This window comes from Ammospiza nelsoni, chromosome 4 (assembly GCF_027579445.1).
Source record: "Ammospiza nelsoni isolate bAmmNel1 chromosome 4, bAmmNel1.pri, whole genome shotgun sequence".
Classification (NCBI taxonomy): Eukaryota; Metazoa; Chordata; class Aves; order Passeriformes; family Passerellidae; genus Ammospiza; species Ammospiza nelsoni.
In genome coordinates, this window is record NC_080636.1 from 75,810,654 (window position 1) to 75,821,774 (window position 11,121).

Genomic DNA, 11,121 nt, shown 5'->3' on the forward strand with positions numbered 1-11,121 from the left:
CTGTGTCGGGATTGGTATATTTGGCCTTATTTGTAGCAGGAAGAATGATTAGTGATGCTAGGGAAAACAGGAGCCTAACCCTGTTTAATTGGAACTAACTGAATCTGCCCATTCACAAACATGATTTTTAAAAAGGTCAGAACAAAAGATTCTATTTGATAAAATAATAAACTTTTTTTCCTGTGTGCCATGTAGTGCTTTCAAAATACATGACAGAGCTTTGTGTAAGACACTGCATGTGTGGAAACCACATGGAGCAGAATCTTCCAACCTGTAATTTAGCACCTAAGCTTTGAGTCCTTTCTTTTTCGATTCTTATGCATTTGTGGAGTGCATTAATGTCAGAAAATCTTAGGTAATACAGCCACCAAAACTTTCCTCTTTGTGAAATCCTGTCTCTAGTATAAGACTAGATGGTGCTTTGTTTTCACTCAGTAGTTTACTCATAAGCTCTCTAACATTTTTTATAAAATAAACAATTCAAGTTAATGCTTAATGCATAATTATTTTAAAATTACCTTGCTATATATTAGTTCTTCTGTTCACATATTTGTTACTGTTTGTGATGAGATTTACAGGTCAAAATGTTTTTAGAAGTCATGTATAAATACCAGAGGGACCTAATTTGTCGCTTGGAAGACTGACTAATAAAATCTGAGATTTGGATGCACAAGAAATGCAGTTATTTAATAGCTGAGATGTTATGAAGTAATGATATTTTCTTTGATATCTGATTTTCAAATAACAAAAGATGTCTCACCTTGGTTTATAGGTCTTTTTTACAATCACAGTGAGAGCCACTAGTAGCATCCCTTCAGTGCTTTCAGCTATTTGCAGGGCTTTTATGAAGTTTTAAAAATAGCATCTTGTGGCTGTTCCCAACTGAGCAGCAAACTGACTGTGTGATAGTTATCTGTGTTTAAAGATAAAACTGTGAAGTTATTAAGCTACATTTATCTAAACAGCCCGAGAAGATGACATAGATTTAAAGGGGCAGGCCAAGATCAAAGAACACAATAAATGATGCAGGAAATAACAATTTAAATGGGAAAATTTCTGTAAAGCAAAAGCTCATTTGTTAACATGAAGACTGGTTTTACGGTGAAGAAGAGATACAATTTTTAATAGGACTTTAAAAAAAAAAACCCTATTTTTTCTGTGCAAGTTATTCAGTATTAGACTTGTACTTTTTGTAGAAGTAGGATTCTGTCATAGTTTTTCATTTCAATTTCTAAGGCACTTTGAAGCTGCTCCAACAGCCACTGATGACCAGAGGGTGACATCAAACCTTTTGAAAGGGCCCCTTGAAGCTCAGGGCTGTTTTCCCTTTGCTTTGCTGGAGGCTGGGGAGCTGCCCTGTTTCTCTGCTCTCCTGGCTACTGGTGCCTGGGGAAGAGAGCATGCAAGCATGGTGGTGGAGTAGCTGAAGGCTTGGTAAAGTCAGGCTGACCAGCGTCCATCTCACTGCTGGACAAACAGCAGCACCCAGGGAGCACGCAGTGGCAGCTGTGGCATGCTGCAGGATTAGCCTGTTCTTGGGCAGGATGAGCTACCATTCTTCCACTGAGAGAGAAATGAACATTTCATAGGGTCTAGATGGAAAGTATTTACTCCAAAATAGTCTAAGATCTTGGAGAACCTGCACTGTGTTTTTCACGTGGCCTGATGAAAATTCTTTCATTTCTTCAGCTTTTAGAAATGTGATGAATTTGTGTCTACACAAATTTCCCATTTTTTGCCATATATAAATGGTGTTTCAGGTATGTGTTGAGAGCTGAGCACAAAAAGACATACAAAAATGTTTATGCTTATTTTTCCTAGGCTAGGTGCAAGCTTGACTTCTCTCTATTGACCTCTCCTCTTGTGAGCCCAGTGACCAAAATCCAGTGAGAAGTTATTAGGCTATGCTTATCGACCAACAAATAGAAACACTGATTATTTAGTTTTCCTGAGTTTTAATCACTGTTTGAATTACTCTGGTTTGCTGTAGATGCTGCTGAGGTCTTTAACATACTCAAGGAATCTCTTTTCAGCTTTCATTTTAGCTCTGAACTTGTTAATCCACTGCTCAATCTGTTGCCAGTTTTGTGTCTATGGTTATGCTGTCCTCAAGCCTAGGTCATTCTCTTTTCTTTTTCCCTGACAAAAGGTATTTCTCTGTTTCGCTACAGCTGGAACAGTTTTGGGACAATAACTGCTTTTCTTCATATATCTGTAAATGCAATGTAAATTTGGCACTGGCTGTAATAAATGTATGATATTCTACTGGCAAGAGATAGGATGATTTTTTTCCTGGAACCACTATTCTCATATGACAGATCAAATGTACTGAAGTTCTCCCGTGTCTTTGAACCTGCCATTCTGATGTATATCAGTACCATTTGGGAACTCTTTATCTGTGCTAGTAATTGTTTAATGTTTCGCTGACTGAGATTTACAATGTTTTAATATTAGAAAACAGTAAAATATTTGCAGAAATAAATTGGCAATTCTGTTAAAATCCAGATGTCTCATCAGGCCAGCTGGGTGAAGGCACGTCAGTTTGGTAGGAAGTGGCATAGACAGGATTGCTGTAGGTGGTACAGTGTCCTTTAATCACAGAATCATTAAGGTTGGAAAAGACCTCCAAGATCATTGAGCCTGACATTTGAGTGATCACCAACATGTCAACAAAGCCATGGCACTAAGTGTCATGTCCAGTCATTTCTTGAACACTTCCTGGGATGGTAACTCCACTACCTCCCAGGACAGTCTGTTCCAATGTCTGACCATGCTAACAGTGAAGAAATTCTTCCTGATAACCAAAGTGAATTTCCTCTGGCACAGCTCAAGGCCATTTTGTCTTGTCCTGTTGCTTGTTTCTTGGGAGAAGAGTCCAATGCCCACCTGGCTAAATCTCCTCTTCAGAGAGTTGTGGAGTGATAAACTGTCCCCCTAAGCCTCCTTTTCTCCAGACTAAACACCCCCAGCTCTCTCAGCTGCTCCTCATGTCTTACTCTCTAGACCCTTCACCGGCTCATTTGGTGCCTCTCTGGACTCACTTCAGCACCTCAATGCCTTTCTTGCAGTGGGGGGCCCAGAACTGGACACAGGATTCAGGATGTGGCTCCACCCATGCCAAATACAGGGGGAAGATCACTGCCCTGGACCACTGCCCTGGTCCTGCTGCTCACACTATTGCTGATACAGGCCAGGGTGCCAGTGGCTTTCTTGGCCACCTGGGCACACACGGGCTCATGTTCAGCCAGCAGTTGGCCAGCACCCTCAGGTTCCTTTCTGCTGGGCCACTCTTGCCCCAGTCTGTGGCTCTGTCTGGGGTTGTTGTGACTGAAGTGCAGGATTTGGCACTTTTCCTTATTGAATGAGATATTAAACAGGACACAGGACTGGCCACCAACTGTATGTGAATCCATTCACCACCACTCTCTGGGCTGGGCCATCCAACCAGAGAGATGACCAGTGATGACTGTACCTGTCCAGTGTTTGACTGCCCAGTGCCTGATACATCTTGATGACCAAAAATCAATTAATTAATGCAATATGTGAAAGCAACCTTCTGCAGAAGTTTGGAGACTAACTTTGGTGCATGCTTCAGGATCCATAGGGAGATTCATCAAGAACAAAGGCATATATTTAAATCAAGAACATACATTGGGTGATGGGCATGGGAAAAGAAATAAAAAATACAAGTTTAACTTGTATGTGTGGATAAAGTGACTTATTGTAATTTCACCTGCTTAAAAGGTAACAGTATGAAATTACTACTTCTGTAACTTTCTGCTCTATAATTAGTTAAATCTGCCATTTGTTTCAGCACTAGTCTAAATATTTCTGGGCTTTATTTTTTTGCAGTTATTCTGCAGTGTGCAGAACTACATAAATACATTTGAAGACCCATTCTTCTCATATGTCTGTTTTTCCTTTGTCGAATTATCTTCACTCTTATCCTAATGTAGATATTATTTGTGGTTAATTCTCCCCAGAATTTTAACGTGTAGCCTATTTTTTTATTACAACTACAAAATCTACTTTTGAAATACAAATAACCAACTCATCATCCCAAAAATATGCTACCTCCTTTGACTTCTAGTGTCCATTCAGTCTGCTTTTTTCAAAATTGTTTAGCTTCACACATTCTGTAGGTGAGCTTTAATTTGCGTTATGTAAAAGGGGTTTGCAGTAACTCCAATTGCCTTGGCACGTGGATATATTGTACCACTTCAAGCAGAAAATGCTTTTGTCTTCCTTCTGACTACTACAGAAGTTAATAATACATCCCCATTTTCTGTTTTTAAATAATGGCTTAATAAGGTTGGATAAAAGATGCGATAAAACAGATGGTCCTGGATGAGGTCCTAAGTGTGCCAGATCTGATCTCTGTTTGACTGCAAGAAGGAGTACAGTGTACAATAATAAGGAATTCACTGAGAGGGCTTAGCGGGAGGAACGGAGCTCGTGGATATTTAATATCAGCAAGAACAAAAGATTACAGAGGAAGAGTAAAGGACTTAAGGCAGGATTGATGATGGTGGGTAAGGGCTAAAAGGGGAACTAGGAGTATACTTGTGACTGTAAGTAAACAAAAACTGCACCAAAGTTTTATTCTCAGTGTAGAATCTTCATGGACAAAATTACAAATGATTGTTGATTGTTGAATGCAGAGAGCAAAAAAAAAATCAATTCCTGATTAAGAGGAACAACGTGTAAGATAGGGAGAAGAATATTTTAGGCAAGAAAAAAAAGTAAAAAAAGGAGACAAACATTTGCTTCCAGTTGGCAATAACCTCCTCTAGGTCTATTCTGAGCAACATAAAATATTTTTCAAATGTTTCAAACACTCTGCAAAGCTGTTGCTACAGAATACATAGTCAGGCTTCTCATGAACACTTTACAGTTCCATAGCATAAAAATTACTGGGATGTAGGTATGACTGTATGTAGCAATGGGTGCATTTATTTGTCATTCAATTTTTACTATTAGAGACTTGAACTATACTACACCTAAGCAATATATTATAGTGCTCTTACAATTAACATTTGTTGAATATGATAAATCAGATTTATCTTCTTGTTTTATACCGAGCATGGCAGAACCACAAGTACCATGAAATGGAAACAATCTTTGTTGAAATTGATTTTGTAAGTAAAAGAAGACCTTTTTATTGTAGCTATTATCTCAGGGCTAAGCCAACTGCAAGTGTTAGGGGAAAATTAGTAGAGTCCTTCAAGAGAAAGGTAATGGCTGTAACCTGCAAAATATTTTCTGCTTGTACCATTCTAAGGGAAATTAGAATCGTCCTTCATTCATCTTATTTGTGAGACATGCTGATCTTAAGGGAATTGCACAGGAGCCCAATGTTCCAAAAGATATTTTATATGAGGTGTCTTTGAACATCTGATATTTCACATCTTGCATATGAAGGAAAGAGCTGAAGTGAACTTGCAAGCAATGAGATCCACTCTCAGAGCTATCCACTGTTAGATCTATTAAATTTATGAAGTTTTTCTGTATTAAATGACTAGGCAGTATATTTTTTGCTGATTTGACAATAAAGAAATAATTTGTCTCTTCCTTTCAAAAAGTGCTGTCTCTATTTCCTCCCTGTACAACAAATCTTGAAGAGGTAGTTAAAGCATCAACACCTGTTAGAGAAAATGGAAAGAATACATCACTGGAAATCTTGGAAACATTTCAGCAGCATGTTTGTTTCAGAATAAATTAAGATCTCTGAACTAATCTTCAGATGAAAAGAGGTTCATATACGTCTTTAATTAGATCATGTTATTGGAACACAATATTGTGATAAAGAAGATTTAATAAAGCATTTTGTCTTTTTATTACTTTCGTTTCATGCAACATATCTCCTTATCCAAGAAAGATGTTTCACTTCAAAGCAAGTGCTATCCACCCTCCCTTTGCTCAATAAATAACTCCCAGAGGAGTAAGAACAATAAATGTTTGTAGCTTTGCTGATGCTGCTGAGTGGTGAGAAGATCAATCGTTGTTCTTCTCTGTAGCTGTTGGTTTAAGATTAATCTCTTCCTTAAAGAAATTTCTGTATACTTTGGTGTGTCATTAACCCCTCACCTTCATGAGAGAGTGCCTTAATAATAAAATGAAATCAAGTGATTTCTATTGCTGGAGAACTTTATTCTGAGCTGGGCATGACCCTGAGCAGAGAGCCTGTTCAAAATTAATACTTATACAGGGACTGAGAGGTAGCTGAAGAAATGTGTTGGATATATGGGCAGAAAATGATGACAATCTCGTTTTTCTTTACTATGAAAATGTTGACTATGCTATCACCATGCCAAAATAGTCCTCCTCTTCAATTTTCAAACAAACAAAGCTGGAGCATTTTCAGAAAGAAAGATTGGACTCTAAAGTTGCCAGTGCTAAAGTTGGTTTGACAAGGTATCTCAGCTTACACTGTAAAGCCTAAAAGGAGCCAGAGGAAACACAAGGCTGGATGGTGTCTGAAGAGGCAAGTGTTTCACCTTTTGGTGCAAGATATTTTCAACTATCAAAACCAGCATTCCTGGCAGTGGCTTGTATACTCACAGATTTCCGGAGATTATTCCTTTCTTCTACAGGACATTTATTTAAGTATTTAAGCACATTTATTTCAATATTTATTTCTCTCTTGCAATAGCTGTTTCCAAATTTTCACTGAGTTTTCTGCTGCTGTGACTGAAGCTCATTTTGTTTTCTAGTTGCTGTCAACATGGAGCATGGTTCATTCTTTTCTTCGTTATGTATGCCTTCCATGTATTTGATTAGCATGCCTCTCCTTAGCATTCTTTTCTGTGCACCACTACACAAGAAAACGAATGTTTTATTTTTAATAATTATTATTATTACACTTCTGAAATATCTAGTGTGTTTTCCTGGTGCTTTAATTAAGCTCTACTTGTATTTCTTGAAACAGTGTAGCTAGTGTGACCTCTCCTGCCCTGAGCAGAATTGGAGGTTTACCTCACCTGTGTTATAGCCCGCATCTTTGTTAATATCTACTCACTCTTTTTTTTAGTGGTAACTCGATAATGATAGTTTATGTTCAGCCTGTGTTCCACAATAACCAGCAAATCATTCCCTAAAAGGTTTCCCCAGTCTGGGATATCACCTTCTTATTATGCAATTGATTACTCAGAAAAGTGTAATTACTTTCTATTGTCTCCCCAACAACATCTTCATTTTATTGAGATACTTTTGAATTCCAGCCTTGCCCTTTGATCTACATTGTGTTCTTGGTAGCTTGATGCCACCTTCTGTGTATAAAATATATGCAAGAAGTGTATGCATATTCTTTAATTTATAATTTGGATAACTCATGAAGGGCTGACAAGAATCAATTCCTGGATGAATCTCTTCAGAATTCCACTTGATCCACCTTTCTGTTTGCAAAACAAACTATTGTTAACTATTCTGTGGATACCATTTTCCAGCCACTGAAACCTAAAAGTCAGGAATGCAGGGAAATGAACACCCATCTACCATGTGATTAATGAAAATTTCCAGATAAAGTGGTTTGAAAACATACTCTGTAAAAAGCTCAAACTGAAGAAGATTTTTCATGCTCAGCTTTTGTACCTCAGCTCTGCAGTTCCCCAGGACTTTCATGCACTTTGGAAGATTTGGCTAATTATTTGTACATAATAATGTTTGTGGAATGGAAAAATATATAGGTATAAACCCGTCGTTACCATTGGGGATTTTTCAGTCTAAATTAGGTACAAGATTGCATCTGAGAGAGATACATGATGTCAGACAAACAGGAGTGAAAGAAGATTATGAGCTGGTTGATTTGAGATTGTGATTTTCCATTCTTTGTTTTACAGTTTGCTTTTAAATGATGTAGAATTTGGCAGGGTTTTCTCTGAGGGAGTGTGTGTTTTGGCAGAGGATTTCAAGGAGGAAACAGGATGGAAGAATGAAATTACCTATTACAATTTAACTAGAACTAGAGGAAGAAGAAGTAAATTCTGCTTTTAGTTGTTTTAGTAGGAATTTCAGATCTTGTATAGGTGTGCTAAACTCCTGTGTCATTTCATGTTTGTTGCTTAAATTAAAACTCCTATCAAATTTTAATTTACCTGTAATCCTCAAAATCGATTGCAATAAGGTAAACTTTTTTAAGGCATCCTTGTGTATTACTTTTCCTCATTTATTCAGGTTGTTTTAATATTTGCTTTTCACTTTGCATTTTAACAAGCTTGCTCTTCAGTTTTAGAGTAATTTGTGATCAGCTCCAAATGGAAGTTTATTTTATTTTAGTGTTTCTTTCACAACTAATTTGAACTTACGTCTGGATTTAAAGAAATATTTACACAGAAATAACAGAAAATTGCATGGTATAAATGTAGTGCCATTCAACTATGTAAATAGCAGCAAATATGTTTTATTGATTATAAAACTCTGGCAAAATGTAAACATTACTTGGTTTGTTTCCAGTTGCTTTATCCTTGAACTTTATTATACAAATGAGGAGCACTAATTGATATTGGAAGTTACAATTTGATGTGTGTTCTCAAAACTACACTTTGCACATAGAAATATATTCTGCAAATGCCAGTTCCCCTCTTTCCACTGTCTTTAGGGTATTCAGTTCCCAATTTATATATCATATAATCATATTTACATACAATATACATATCTACATAATATATATATATATTTTATATTTATAACTAGTCATCACAGTGCAAAGTCGTGCACTACCTGTTTGGTTTTATGCAAACCTGGGCCCAGCCACCCAGCCTTTTCGAAGTTGTGTGCTGAAGTACCAAAAGCTTCAAGATGCAGATGATTCTATGACCAATTTTTAAACATCTTCTTAATTGCATCTACCAAATTTAAGGATAGATAAAACCCGAGGATTACAGCTGAAGGGAAAGTTGGCCAAACAAAAGCACTAAAATCTGGGCTTCTGACAGTTAGTGAAGATTGTCACCTTGTGCTGAGGTCACTTTAGGCACCACAGTCTAAATTTTTGGAGTCAGAGGGGCCAGTACTGTGAGAGATGATTACGACCCTAAGCACTGTGATCCAGAGGAAAATCTCTGCTTTTAATTGAAGGTTTCACCCATTAGTTTTACCTTGCTGAAAAGCATATCCACCTCTTTGACCTGGGAGGGTCTTTTGTTGCACAGGACTGGCAATCAGACTTCTTTTTCTGTCTGTCTGCACTCATGTCTCATCACTGCTGTGATTCATGGCATGATTTTCACAGCTTCAAAGGAAAGTTTAGAGACATCTGAAGGCAGTGAAGTGTGGAGCTGTCAGGTTAGGCAGCTCCATCATGGAAGAGGAAGGAAAAAATGAGGGCAGAAGACCAAGGGCAAAGTGTGTCAGTACATACTCATTCCCTCTCCCAGCCCTCTTCTTTCCCAGCAGCTCTACCAATGACACTGGCTGGCATGTCAAGGTGCTGTGCCTGCTTGTGGTATGAGTGAAACACGAGGAAGGATCAGAACACAGAACAGAACTACAAATGGAAGGCTCACAGGGCAGGACAGGGCACCCATCTGTACCAGGGCTTATGGATTTCCAGCCAAACCAGCTTCTGGTGAGGCTGATTAACCCAAGGGCAGAACCCCAGCAGAACATTTAGAAAGTATTTACTTACTTTCATATTTATGCTCAAATTTTGTGCTTAAACCTATTCACATTCTTACCTAGCAATCGACATATTTTTTGCCAAGAAATAGAATTTTCTGATTAAAAAGTTATCTCAGAAACTTTTACTTGTTACTTCACTTCTAAACCTCTCTTTTTTCTTTAATCTTTTCTTTAAGTCCTGCAATATTCAATTTACAGTATTCCTTCATCTTCATACTATCATTCCTCTTTGCACATTGGAAAGCTGTTCATTAGGCTTTCAGCTGCTGCCACAGTAAATGGCACAACTCAGTGTGGCAGGCACAGAATTACTGCAGGAAAGAAAATGCCAGTGTGTGCTGTTCTTTGTCCAGTTGATTTAGAGCAGGGGAAAAGACACTGGGCAAGGCAGTGCAGCACCATAGTTATTACCAAAGTTTAACAATTATTGAATTTTTTTCCCCTTGTGATAACTGGCTTTGATGTTTACATGAATAAACATCACACTGTTAATTCTCCTTCAATTAAACCTACATGGAAGCTCTGACCAGACAGATACACAGACCCATTACACAGCCTCCACACTGAAGTATCATTTTCCAGGGGATGTTCTAACGAACAATATTTCCTGAAAGATGGCTTCTTAAAGTGAAAATTATTCAATAATCACAACTTTTTAGAACTGGATGTGAAATTCTGTCATGATAAATTAATTCAGAAAATTGTAATCACCTATCAGGTCACATTGTTACTACTGCAGTGCTTCTAACTGAAGCCTTTTTTTGCTGTATAAAGTATGGAAAATTCATCCCTCTACATCACACAAGAATAGTGTAAGACAAGACTTAAGATATGCATGGAAATGAGAAGATGAAGCAAAGACAAATAGATCTCTTAAGCAAAAAATTATAATAAATCATAAAAGAAAGGTAAGTTAATCGTATCAAATCATGCAGCTTGGTCATAAAAATATGGTTGGTGCATAACCACACTAGCTTCCAGTTTTGTGTTTTACATGCTACATGTGGAAAACTTACTAAGTAATTGGTGAAGAAAACAGATTATGAATTTTAAATAATATTAATCAAGTAATTTTGAGAAATGAATATTGTTTAAATCAATAACATCTATTTTGTGGATTAATTTAAAAGACAAAATTAAATTGAATTGTGTCAAAGTATTTTTGCCTATTACTTACCCATATCTAGTTAAGATTTATCAGCTATGATATTCTTTCAAATTAGAAGTTATATAAACACTTAAAAACTATTAAAACTAAGATGTTTACAGATGCTTTTATTCTCGACATCTATGCCCAATTGTTTCTACCTTTACTATTATACAAGGTACTTCTTCTATGCTTTTTTTCCTTTCTGACATTTTGTATATCTAGACACCAAGAAAAAATGTGTAGAGGGCAACTAAAATGTTGGCTTTATTAAGATTATTGACCTTAGCCCAGAGAAGCAATCCCATTCAAAATTAAGACTGCAACTTGATGTTTTACCAGTGCAATTGTATCTT